The following is a 13,495-nucleotide window of genomic DNA, read 5'->3' as shown; positions in this document are numbered from 1 at the left end:
TATGACAGTCCCCCAAGGCCTCCAGAAACACATTATAAGAAAACTTTGCAAAGAGTGCTAGTGTGTAAGTGAAGTGAAGTGAAAGTCATTCAGTCGTGTTCAACTCTTTGCAACCCCATGGACTATACAGGCAAGAATACTGGCGTGGGTAGCCTTTCCCTTCTCCAGGAGTGTGTAAGTAGGGGTGAGTAAAATAGAGTAAGAATTTTTTTTTTGTATAAATGTATATGTAATACTGAATCACTTGGTGGCATGCCTGAAACTAACAACATTGTTAATCACTTATACTCCAATATAAAATAAAAAAATTTTAAATTTACTTTCAAAGAAACAAATTGAAGATCATGCATGGTTTTTTACCTTATGCTGTTCATTTAACATTATTTCAAGAGCATCTGCTCATGCCCTTAGATGTATTGTTACTTCTTGCTAAATTCCAAAGAATTCTTTATGCTCAAGAATAATGCTTCATAGTGCCTAACACAATCCACAGAAGAGACCTCCATACAAATAAATTAAAATGTTTTACTTAGGTCAATTTAAAAGTAAAGAGGGTTGGAAAGATAAATTATTTGGCTCAGCAGTGGCACGTTGGACCAAGTATAATACTCAAAACGTCAGTCTTACAAAAAAAAGTCAAAGGAAAAGATTATGTTCAAAATTGCTCCTGGCTGACTGGCCCCCTGGTTATTAATTCAAATGTCCCTCCTATTGGTGCTGTTAATGGCTTCAAACAGATTTTGTCTCCTTTTATGCAAGGGGAAAACTGGACCCATTCCAAACAAAATAGCAGTAGCAGAAGGAAGCCAACATTTGCAGCATTGTTAGATAACTCCAACTATTAATTTTCCTCAACCAAGTCCCTTTTTATTTTTCACAGACATTTCTTATACTGCTGAACTTTGCAAGTTAGACATTCCAAGTGCTTAAAAAGATTTTTAAATGAAAAAAAAATTTTCCCATTTGATTAGCAGTCCTGTCTTCTTTTTCAGGCTATTTCACCAGCACCAGGTATTAACAAAGCAGTACGGAAACCACCTCTGAGCATCATCTCAGAGGTGATGCGGTTCTTGGTTCTCAACTAGAGATAGGAGATGAGGGATGGGCAGGGGGCATTAGAACCTTTGGGGACAGGGAGGAGAGCCAGGATCAGGAATATTTGAAAACCTCCTCCCATGATTCTGACATGTCCCCAGGTTGAACATTCCATAGTTGCTGAATCTTAGAATTTAAGGGATCTCTAAGTTTAGCCAACAGTGCCTCCTACTTCAGATCTGAATTCCCCTGTTGGATCCCATGATCTAGCTTGAATAATCTGAATGACCATTTATTTTATTTATTAAAAAAATTTATTGAAGTAGAGTTGATTTGCAATGTTGTGTTAGTTTCTGATGTACAGCAAAATGTACAGTTTATACATATACATCAGTTCAGTTCAGTTCAGTTGCTCAGTGTCCAACTCCTTGAGACTCCATGAACCGCAGCACCCAGGCCTCCCTGTGCATCACCAACTCCCAGAGTCCACCCAAACCCATGTCCATCGAGTCAGTGATGCCATCCAACCATCTCATTCTCTGTCATCCCCTTCTCCTACTGCCCTCAATCTTATCAGGTGGCCAAAGTATTGGAGTTTCTCAAAATCAGTCCTTCCAATGAATATTCAGGACTGATCTCCTTTAGGATGGCCTGGTTGGATCTCCTTGCAGTCCGAGGGACTCTCAAGAGTCTTCTCCCACACCACAGTTCAAAAGCGTCAATTCTTCGGTGCCCAGCTTTCTTTATAGTCCAACTCTCACATCCATACATGACCACTGGAAAAACCATAGCCTTGACTAGACGGACTTTTGTTGGCAAAGTAATGTCTGCTCTTTAATATGTTGTCTAGATTGGTCAAGGAGCAAGTGTCCTTTCCTTCCAAGGAGGAAGTGTCTTTTAATTTCATGGCTGCAATCACCATCTGCAGTGATTTTGGAGCCCCAAAAAATAAAGTCAGCCATTGTTTCCACTGTTTCCCCACCTATTTGCCATGAAGTGATGGGACCAGATGGCATGATCTTAGTTTTCTGAATGTTGAGCTTTAATCCAACTTTTTCACTCTCATCTTTCACTTTCATCAAGAGGCTCTTTAGTTCTTCTTCACTTTCTGCCATGAGGGTGGTGTCATCTGCATATCTGAGGTTATTGATATTTTTCTCGGCAAACTTGATTCCAGCTTGTGCTTCCTCCAGCCCAGCATTTCTCATGATGTACTCTGCATATAAGTTAAATAAGCAGGGTGACAATATACAGCCTTGATGTACTCCTTTCCCGATTTGGAACCAGTCTGCTGTTCCCACTCTTTTTAGAGTCTTTTCCCGTATATAGGCCAGCACACAATATTGAGTACAGTTCCCTGCGCTATACATGCATGCCCATGTGCTAAGTTACTTCAGTCATGTCTGACTCTTTGTGATCCGACGGACTGTAGCTTACCAGGTTCCTCTATCCATGGGATTGCCAGGCAAGACTACTGGAGTGGTCTGCCAGTTCCTCCTCCAGGGAATCTTCCCGACCCAAGGATCAAAGCTGTATCTCTCACATGTCCTGCATTGGCAGGCAAGTTCTTTACCACCAGCACCACCCTTGAAGCCCCTCCTGTGTTATACTGTACATCCTTATTAGTTATCTGTTTTGTATGTATTAATAGTACCATGTACATATCAATCCTAATCTCCCAATTTATCCCTCCCTCCCTTATCCCCTGGTAACCATACATTTATTTTCTACATCTGTAACTCTGTTTTGCAGATAAGTTCATTTGTACTTTTTTTTTCCTTCCACATATAAGCTCTATCATACGAGATTTGTCTTTTTCTATTTGACTCACTTCACTCAGTATGACAGCCTTGAGGTCCATCCATGTTTCTGCAAATGCATTTTTTAATGGTTAGGTAATATTCCATGTACATACGTGCCACATCTTGAATGACCATTTTAGCATTTAGAAACTATTTCCTCATTTTGGACTCTATCTAGTGGTCATTTTTCAATTTTTAGATGCCTAAGACCCATTCCCCACTTTTTAAGAGTACCATGACTTTCTTCAGGGTCATAACCTGCCTTGCACTGGAGCAGCCTGCCTCGGACAACCAGTTCTCAATGTCTCCTACTGTGAAGTCAAAGAGATCTCTGGTAGTTCCTTCTGCCAAACTCTTTCTGTTATTTCTCTGGGACAGTCAAGGGCAGGCATGCGACCTGAGCATGTCTAGTGAAACTCATGCTTCTGGGACTTAATACGGAGAAATACAAACACCAAGGAAATGGTGGGAATTCTTTTAATCTGGAGGCTGTGCCAGGCAGAACTGTCAAGAGGTTCCCGATGTCAAGATCTTTTAGAGCCATCTCTTTCTTGTTGGCTCCAAGTCTGGTTTCTCAGTTTTTCCAGTGCCTGGTGAACTCCTCTATTCAGGTTGGGTGATTTTGATTGCTCAGAATGCCAACTGACATCTGCTCAAACTACCATCCTGATCCTGGTTCTGGTCCATGGTGGGGTGTCTGGTTGAAAACACCATATGAGGTGTATACGTGTAGAGGGTAGAGGAGCATCTCTGAAATGAGGAGGTTGATTTTCTATCTTCTTTTTAATAATTTCACCAGGTACTCCAAACAAAGCCTTAAGCAAAACCCCAATATGTAGAAGATAACAGTGGGTTTAGCTCAGGGTTAAGTGAAGATGGGTGGACAATATTTGGCCAGTGGCCTGCTTGGCTTTCTTGGGTCACGTTTAATGGTCTCCATCCTCAATCACCCTTCTCTTCTCACTCTCTAGCACATTTCTTGTTCCTTCTAGGACTAGATCCTAGAACTAGCCCTGATCCTAGTTCTAGAACTTCCTGATCCTGGATCCTAGGATCCTAGGATGCTAGTCCTGATCCTAGTTCTGGTCTCTGCTGTTACACGAAGTACCTCTGACTCCCCTTTCAATATGACCTCTGAAAGTTTTAAAGACATTCATCATGTCCCTCCTAGATTTCTCTTTCTCAGTTGAACATCCTCATTTCCTTAGACACTTCCTCACCTATTATGGTTTATGGAGCCTTCACTGTTTTATTTGGCATACAACCCATTACTAAGGTCCCTCTTACAGTGTGTCATCTTGGATTGAGACTATGATCACCATCTGATACTTTGACCAGTTCAGATTATGGTGAGACTTTTCCTTCCTTAACCTCCATACTCTATTTATATGATTGCAAACAGAACTTGCAGGAGATTTTATTAGTTTTTATGTAACACTCGACTCGGATTGAGTGTCACATAGCAGGCATTTAAAAGGCTGAGGTTATTATTAATAATAAACCTCCAGGCTTTTTCATAAGAACTGCTGGTGTCAGGTCTCCCATTCTGTATATTTGCAATTGATTTTGAAAACTTAAAAATGAGATTTAGCATTTATTTTTGTTAAACGTTGTGCCTTTTGGTTTTGCTCTGTTCTTATGCCAATGTCATTAAACTTTTTTGACACTTTCTAATATTAATAGTTCCCACATCTTTTTATCACCTACTCATTTGGTAAACATGTCTTTGATGTTTCCTTCAGATCACTGGGGGAAGTGCTTCTCAGTTCAATGGTAAAGCACCGGAGACCTCCCTGTAGGTGGAAATCAATTCATTAATAGTCTGGTCACAGTGTATTGCTTGCTGAGGATCCAACCTCACTATACCAGATTTTCCCATCTTGCTTGTCCTTAAGAGAGTGATGAGTGGCATGGTGGGATGTCTGGCTGAAAACACCATATGTGGTGTATACATGTAGAGGGTAGGGGGGCATCTCTGAAATGAGGAGGTTGATTTTCTATCTTCTTTTTCATAATTTTACCGGGTTCTCCAAACAAAACCTTAAGGAAAACCCCAATACGTAGAAGATAACAGTGGGTTAGCTCAGGGTTAGGTGAAGATGGGTGGACAATATTTAGCCAGTGGTCTGCTTGGCTTCCTTGGGTCATCTTTAATGGGCCCCATCCTCAACCACCTTCTCCTCTCTCTCTCTGGCACACTTCTTGTTCCTTCTCCTATAAAGCTCATAGTTCTGTTTGGGCAGTTTTCTCCCTCAAACTTCAATTTTTGGTCCTCCTGGTTGGATCAGCAAGTTTCTTGCTGACATTCTTCCTAGCGTTTGTAGACATGTTAGCTATCTTTTGCCCACTCATTGCTCAATGTTGTGGGCCCTGATCCAGAAACCCAAACCCTGCTCTTGGACACCATGTAAAAGCCAGCTGTTCACTCCTCATTTCTTCCTTTTTTCCAAAATTGTGACACTTCATCTGGGAGAGGAAATGTAAATGCCTCCTATATTCTCAGATGCTGAGCATCTCTATCAAGGCCTAGAGATACATTCTAGAGTTCTTCCTGATTGTCAACTTTTCGAAAGAGAATTCTACACTCATTTAAAAAAATACTTTTATTTTAATCATGTCAATGCAAGAGCTTTAACCAAGCTTAGTAAATTTTTCTTTCAAGGGAAAGTAAATTCATTTATGTATTACATATAGAGAGATATTTAAGTGTTTTTTTCTCAGATTATCAATATTATATAGAAAAGCTTTTTAAAGCATAGTAAACTTATTTTGAATATAATCCCCAAATCAGGTTTAAAATTTAATTTGTAGAAAAATCAGAAGAAAACACCACCAAATGTGGGTAAAAAAGCTTTACCTCCTTAGATACATGCGATTTACAGAATGCAATTAAACATCTAAACACATCAATATATAGCCACAGGTGCATGTCTGTTTTCTCGTACCTTTTCCAGCTTTTTCTGTGGAACAGAGAATAAAGTCTTTGGTATTCAAGCAGTGACTCTTCAAGTCTGCAGAGCATGTGGTTGTTCATCATTGTCTCCATTGTCCTTTTCATATATGTGATAAAAGGGAATCACTGTCTACATTTCATCTCTCTTTCCTAATGTTCTCCAAATACTGATGTCAAAGTTCAGAAGTACAAGAACTGATCTCTAAGGTCAAGGTCTGAGCTCAGCGTGGCAGCCTTGCATTAGAATAGAAGTGTACTGAAGGCAGAGAGACTTATCTTCTCTTTCTTGCTGAAGGCCTTTCTGCTGTGAGCCCAAGTCAGAAGTGGGCTGACTTGCCCAGTTGGTGAGCTGGCCTGGTTTCTATTCCACAGCACCTCCCTCTCCTGCAGCAAAACCACAGACTGTGAATACACAAAAAGCTCCAGGGAGCTAAGTGGTCTGTTTTCAGTTCCCCTAAGCTGCCAGAATACCAACCTGACCATAGGAAAACACTTAATATAATTACCTAACCTTTATTGTGAATGCCAGTGTGTCAAAAGTGGGGTCAAATTCCTAGGACAAAAATAGACCTTCCAGTTCACTGCACAGCTCTTCCTTATGGTCTTGTAGGGCAAAGAGGTTTCCATCAAAACCAGCTTGTTTGTGGGCTGGTGAGATGGCCCAGCTTATTCAGTTTCCAGATTTCCTTGTGCTCTATGGATTATGGGGCTAGCTTGAGTCATCCATTAGCTTACCATCAAGGAAATGGAGTTGGCCGTTGCATGGATCAATGGGCTTGACTCTGATCCCTAGCTAGAGAACTTGATACATTTATTTTTAAACTCTATTCCTTGCTCTATGCACTTGACTTAGGGAAAAAGTATTATTGATCTGGTGGTGATCGGACTTTTGCAGTCTAGGCTTCCCAGGTGGTACAGTGGTAAAGAGCCCACCTGCCAATGCAGGAGATACAGGGAACATGGGTTGGATCCTTGGGTCGAGAAGATCCCCTAGGGGAGGAAATGGCAACCCACTCCAGTATTCTTGCCTGGAAAATTCCATGGACAGAGGAGCATGGCAGGTTATAGTCCATGGGGTTGCAAAGACTTGAACATGACTCAGACTGAGCACGCACAGCACATTACTGATCTAGGCTGCACCAGAGACCGATTTATTATGAGTCCCTTTTGTAGAACAACTCATCAGGGAGAAGGAAATTGAGAAACAGCCGGCCCTCCAGGTCTGGGAAGAATAGCACAACTTCTCAGGCTTGCAGAAATTTGGGGTTTTCAACAGGTTGGCACTTCTGAGAAGAGTGGGGAGGGAAGGCCAATCCCTGATAAAGGGATTCATCACTCTCCCTGTCATGACTGGCATCTGGGAGGGGCTCAGTCATTGAATACATGAGCAGATGAATTAGTAAATGATTGCCCATGTTCATGCAGGATGAAACAGAAGAGATATCCATTATTACTTGTCAGTAGCCTATGCAGTAAATATTCCTCATCAGTAGAATACTGTAATTAATACTCCAAAGCCTCTTGCTTTGCTGAATTTCATCAGTTTCATCTACTATATTTGGCCTGGAAGAGCAGAGAGGGAAGCTGGGATTTCATTACACAAAGTCCATTCAGCCAAACATGGGCTTTTTTGACATTCCACTGAACTTGGAGCCAAGTCTTTCCGTTATTTTAACTTCTTACCCACTTCTGGGAGAGGTGCTCAAACACATTTCCAGAACTTGAAACTAACCAATGTTCTGAGAAAACTGCAATTAGAATCAGGGGAATTGAAACTTGGGTCCAAATGATAACATGACAAGTAAAAGAACAAATAAACCAACACAACAGCAATGGTTTGAAAACTTAGCTGACCAGGGCTCTGCTGGAGTCGAGGCTGACACTGCAGGCCCCCAGCAATGGCAACAAGAAACTGAAGATCAGAACTTGCAAGGCTTTAGACCAGAGTCTTACTAAGCCAGTGGAGGAGGAGATGGCAGGTCTGATTGTCCACAACACCCACTGAGTCCCAGATCACTGCCCCTCTGGGAAGCCACCCATTGCCAGGCCTCCCTTCTGTGCACAGCTGAGTGTGCAGGCTCCAGTTCCCCCCACGGAACGATGCCCACGCAGCATTGATGTGACTCTTGGCATCCCCAGCAACCAAACAACATCTCTGGGTACCAGCGGCCTGCCTCCAGCAGACGGGGTGGGTCTGCAGTTCTCAGGAGGGAAAACCGAGTGCCAAGGTGGCGTTGAAGGCTGTCTATTGTTGCCACCGCCCTTTAAAAAAAAAAAAATATATATATATATATATGCAAGCCTTTCTTCATGTTTACTGGGCTGTCCACAAAAGTGCACATTTTCTTTGTTAGCAAAAGCACAGTGCCAGTTCAGTGTTTAACTTTGCATCGTTGTCAATTTCTTCCTGGCTCTTGTGTTTGGTTTCTGACACCACGTATTTTTTTTTTTTCCTTCCCTCTTGGTTTTGGTATCTCTTGTGTTTCCCTCTTTTATCTGTCTCCCCTACTCCCCTGCCTCATCCACTCCAGTTGTGGATGGCTGGCTGGTTTGCCTTCTTTGTGCATTATGTTAATACTAGGTCTCATTAGAAATATGAGCAAAGCATGTGGCAGTCTGGATGGGAGGGGAGTTTGGGGGAGAAGGGATACGTATATATGTATGGCTAAGTCCCTTTGCTTTCCATCTGAAACTATCACAACAGTGTTAATGAGATATATCCCAATATAAAATAAAAAGTTAAAAAACAAGAATCCTAGTTTTAGGTTCACTCCTTTAAAAGTTCCCTGTGTGCTAACTTTCCTCCTATATTTTATTATCAGAGACAGTCTTTACTACCATCTTTCTAATTGTTCTTTCCCCTTTGTTTCAAACTCTCAAACAGAAAAGGAACAGTTCAGTTCTGTCTGGGGGTTACTCTGCCCTCTCTCCAGGGGGCTCTTTCAGCATCTGTGTTGATTCTCTGAACGCACACACACACTCACACTCCCTCTTGTTAACTAATTGGCCATGGCTATCCTGGGGGTTTCTGTGGTTCTTAGGGGTCAGTGTGATTGAATTGGCACTTCGGGACTCTTAAACTGAGCAGGTTTAAAAGGTTGATTTAGAGAGAGCGTTGACAAAGTCTCTTTTAATTATTTTTTCCTCTGCTTTGCCAGCACTCACTGCTGTAGCCTGTCAGAGGCCAGGCCCAGAATCATTAGGAGGCCAAGCCATTAGGTGTTCCTGCTTACTCTGCAAATATAACAGGCTTATCACGTAGAACTCTGTCTCCAGCTGGTTTAAAATGTAGGTGGTGCCAGTGGGTAGCAGCTGTTACAGGCTGGGCAGCCAGGAGACAGTGGGGACGTTTTATGGTACGAGGAGGTCAAAGTTGACGACTGCATACAGTATAAGAGGCCCTTCCATTCTTCCACCCCCGTGGCCGAGGATTCTGATGGGCCACCTGACTCCCAGAGTCCCTCTCCTGGCCCAGCGAGATCCTGAGCAAGCTCAGTATTGGCTCTCAATGTGCAGCCCCCAGATATTCAGTCACATTGCAAATAATGAATAATTCATACATTAGTAATTGAAATGGTCATGGTGATGCATAATTCAAGTGAAAAGTTGTTATTGTAATTGTGGAGGAAATGGATTCGTTTCAGAGATTAAAAACATTTAAATTATTATTTTCCCTAGGTTTCAGAGTTGGAGCAGCCTCTATTTTTGCAGTTGTTTGATTGGAATTGGGGCTGGGCTGAATGGCTTTGCCAATGTTGTTTGAATAGGATAGTGCTTAACTGTGGGGGTATTTCACCCAACAACAGGTACTGATTTGCTTTCTTCATTCTGAGAAATAAAGTTCACGTAGACATTCTATTTGTTCCCTCTCTACAGCTGTGCTTGCTTCCTGCCCCAACTATGTTAGCAGATTTTTACAAAAGCAAACAATTTTATTAGGAAGAGATTCAACCATACACAAAATGTAAAGACAATAGCATAATGAACCCCCAGGGGTCCATGTTCCAATATTAATACTAACTATCAAGACATCCCCCTTTATCCCCACAGATTACTTTAAAGCAATCTCACATTAAAAAAACCATTTCATCTGTTTCATTCAGTACATATTAGCATGATAGTAACTCTTCTTGACTTTTAGGAAGGAAGGTCTATATGGCCCATATTGTACTCAAGGTCCAGTAAAGACCCATGGGTGATGTGCTTAAGGGCAGCTGTAGTTTCATGGGAGTGGAGGGCAAGTTGCAACCTGGCCTCACCCCCAGTGACATCACCTAGGAAACCAATCCCTTGAAGGAATGCCCTGAAGTGCCTCCACTCCCCAACCCCCGCCGGCAGAGGCCTGGCATCACGGGAATCTGCCTTGTCTGCTTATTGGTGGTAACATGACTCCCTTTCTCTTTGAGCCCATATCAAGTTTTTTAAGTCTCTCATACACGCTGATGGTTGGGATGCCGAGGAGCCAGACTCTTTGCAAGCAAGCTTTCACTCATCTTTCATATTTTCAGTACAAAGCAGACAATTAACATTGTGGTTAGGATGATGAAAGTTTACTGGAGCCAAGAAAAGAGTGTCATTTTAAGATCGTGCCCCTGGACATAATACTTAGTCACGTACAGGAAAAGGCTGAAGAATTTATCATTTCTAAATTCTTGTAATTCGGATAACATGGCAGAAAAAAAAACCCTCTGTAATTCTAATATTAAACTTTGTTTATAAGAGGTAAACCTTACTTTTTGTAATATATCTATTCTTATGTATATAATATATATATCCATATATATATGTGAAAAGCAATGGATACACTATTGTGCTTGGTTTTTGGTGGAGGGGAGTGCTTAGCAATTTCTGTTGAATCTGGAGTTCTCCACAGGAATTTTGAAATAAATCTATTTGAGAAGCAAAGGATTCTTTTAAAAACTGAATGAACACCCCCTTCATCCATCCATTCTTTCATTCATCCATCACTTTTGAGCTCTAATTACTTTGTGAACTTGTACAATTTGTAAATTTGGGTTTGAGTGCATACAGCATTATCTAACTGGCCCCTTTTTTTTTTCTCTCAGCAGTGGTCCTAAGTTACTCTCTTAGCGGAGTAACTAATATAAATCTCATGAGATAAAAGCACATCAGTATTCAGAAAACTCGAAGGCCTTCTGTTTGCTTTCGCTCTTACTGTCTTATATAGGCAGTGGTGAGTGAAAAGACATAGCCTGGTGTGGGGGACTAAAGGGTCAGAGATCTGCCTGTTCCCATCTATATCTACTTTCTGGGTTGTTTCAGAGGAGGCTCCATCAAGAAAGTGTTTCCAGGGAAAGTGAGCAAATATCTATTTTTCTAAATTAACATTTTATCCTAAGGAAGTGCATGAATGTGAATATGTTAGTCACTCAGTCATGTCCGGCTCTTTGTGGCCCCATGGACTGTAGCCCACCAGGCTCCTCTGTCCACGGAATTCTCCAGGCAAGAATAGTGGAATGGGTTGTCATTCCCTCCTCTAGGGGATCTTCCCGACCTAGGAATCAAACCCCGGTCTCCTGCACTGCAGGGAGGTTCTTTACTTCCAAGCCACCATGAGATGGTAAGAAATTACAGGGCAGGGATCTGAGGCAGCAGGGACTGGATGCAGATCCAGGGGCTGAAAAGGTCCTCAGGTGTCAGGTAGGGTGCCTCTGCATGTGCAGACACAGGCTTGTGCATGAGCGTCAGCATGCACACACACAGCCCACGGCTGATAGGATTATATTCTTTGGAGTCACTGAAGAATGGCAGCAGATATGGGTCCGCACACCTCCCTTCACATCTTTCTTTTGGACTCACCCTCAGCCACAGCCCTGCCTTAACTGAAGGTGTTTCCTGGGTTCTCATGTCAAGGGCAGACACGTGACTGACTCTAAAGACAGGTGGACTCACCCTCAGCCACAGCCCTGCCTTAACTGAAGGTGTTTTCCTGGGTTCTCGTGTCAAGGGCAGACATGTGACTGACTCTAAAGACAGGTCCCCCGCTGTACCAACAACAGTTGCAAACTTGCATTTCTAGAACTAGGACATTTCTAGGACATCTTCCTGTGTCTCCGCCTGATCTAACTAAAACGACGCCTGCTCCTGGTGGCTGCTGTTCTGTGCTTTTGTCCAGGGCTTTTGTACTTTGCTTGCTTGACCACCCCTCAAAACAAAGACTCCCCCCACTCCCCCAGTTCTGCCTTGGAGCGTCTGAGGGGAGCAGCGTCAGCAGGACTTGAGTCCGTTTCACTTCAGCAGCCGCCCTGGGCTGGGTGCCTGCTTATTTTCCTTGCTTATCGCCTTGAACTTCTAATGCTTTGATCTTGGCTTCTTAGCTGTTAATATTCTGCTTCTCAAATTCTGCTTGTTTTGGGAATGCTTGAAATGCTACGCTCTATTTTCTCCCAATTCTTAAACACTGGGACGACCTAACACCAACACATACTTGTTCATTCACAGGCTCCAACAGAGAGAAAGTCCTCTTTTTGCTGACAGCCTGGTGACTGTAATGGTTGATAAAATTGACTCTGTGAGGGGTGATAAGGAAGGCCCTTCAGTTTAAAATTGTCCCCAGCTTTGGAACAAATAAGATTCCCATTACTCTTTTTTTTTTTTTAATATATTTTTTATTCATTTATTTGTTTTTGGAGGCACTGGGTCTTCGTTGCTGCTCTTGGGCTTTCTCTCATTGCAGCGAGCGGGGTCTACCCTTTGTTGCAGCGCACAGGCTTCTCGTCCTGGTGGCTTTTCTTGTTTCGGAGCACAGGTTCTAGGAGCTGCGGACTCAGTAGTTACGGCTCGTGGGCCCTAGAGTTCAGTAGTTGCAGTGCAAGGGCTTTAGTTGCTGGGAGGCATGAGGAATCTTCCTGGACTAGGGGTCAAACACATGTCCCTTGCCCTGGCAGGTGGACTCTTATCCACTGTACCACCAGGAAAGTCCCCCCATTGCTCTCCTAACAGAGTGATTGATCCATGAGAGGGGAGAAGTCCTAACAGAAGCACGCAGTTACCCTGTGGCCCGGCTCTTTGATCCTGCCCGAAATTGCAAGAAGATGTTTATCTAGCCTTCTGCTCTGCCTGGTGTCCCCTGAGTCATGTCAAAAAAACTTTGGGCTACATTTGGCATCTGGCAAATTCTAAAAATTTCCCTGAGCCATTGAGTTCCACTTTTTCTTTTCATTAATAGATCCATATTCTTTCCCCTCCAAGTTTTCTGATGTACAATTTGGATTTCATGATGGTAAATCTTTAAAACCTGGATGGGTGTTGAAGGCCTAGAAACAACTCCTCCTGTTGTTACTTCTGATTTTTTCAAGAGATTCGTGTCCCTGTTGCTTCCTTTTACAAATAATTACAAATTCTCCATTTCTGTCATATAGCATGTACATACCTGAAAGCAGAGAGAGGGTCCATTTGCTATTTTCTGTTTGGCTTTAACATGCCTAGCACACTGAGGTTATAAATACACTTTAACTGCAAAATACTAGATTAAAAAAAATCTTAATAGAAATCATAGGTGCTTGACCAAGACACAAATTCCAGAAAGAGACAATTAATCCCAACATCCTGTATCTAAATAGAAATGAAAAATGGCCCAAGAGACTTGTACTCTATCAGTTACCCTTGACACATTCTAAAACAGCATGTATGTAGGGGAAGATACCTTAATTCTTTTGTCAGTTCTGCTTTTACTTTTCAAGAG

Source organism: Ovis aries, chromosome 8 (genome assembly GCF_016772045.2).
Source record: "Ovis aries strain OAR_USU_Benz2616 breed Rambouillet chromosome 8, ARS-UI_Ramb_v3.0, whole genome shotgun sequence".
NCBI lineage: Eukaryota > Metazoa > Chordata > Mammalia > Artiodactyla > Bovidae > Ovis > Ovis aries.
The sequence above is the reverse complement of the archived record's forward strand: the minus strand, read 5'-3'. Positions refer to the sequence as shown.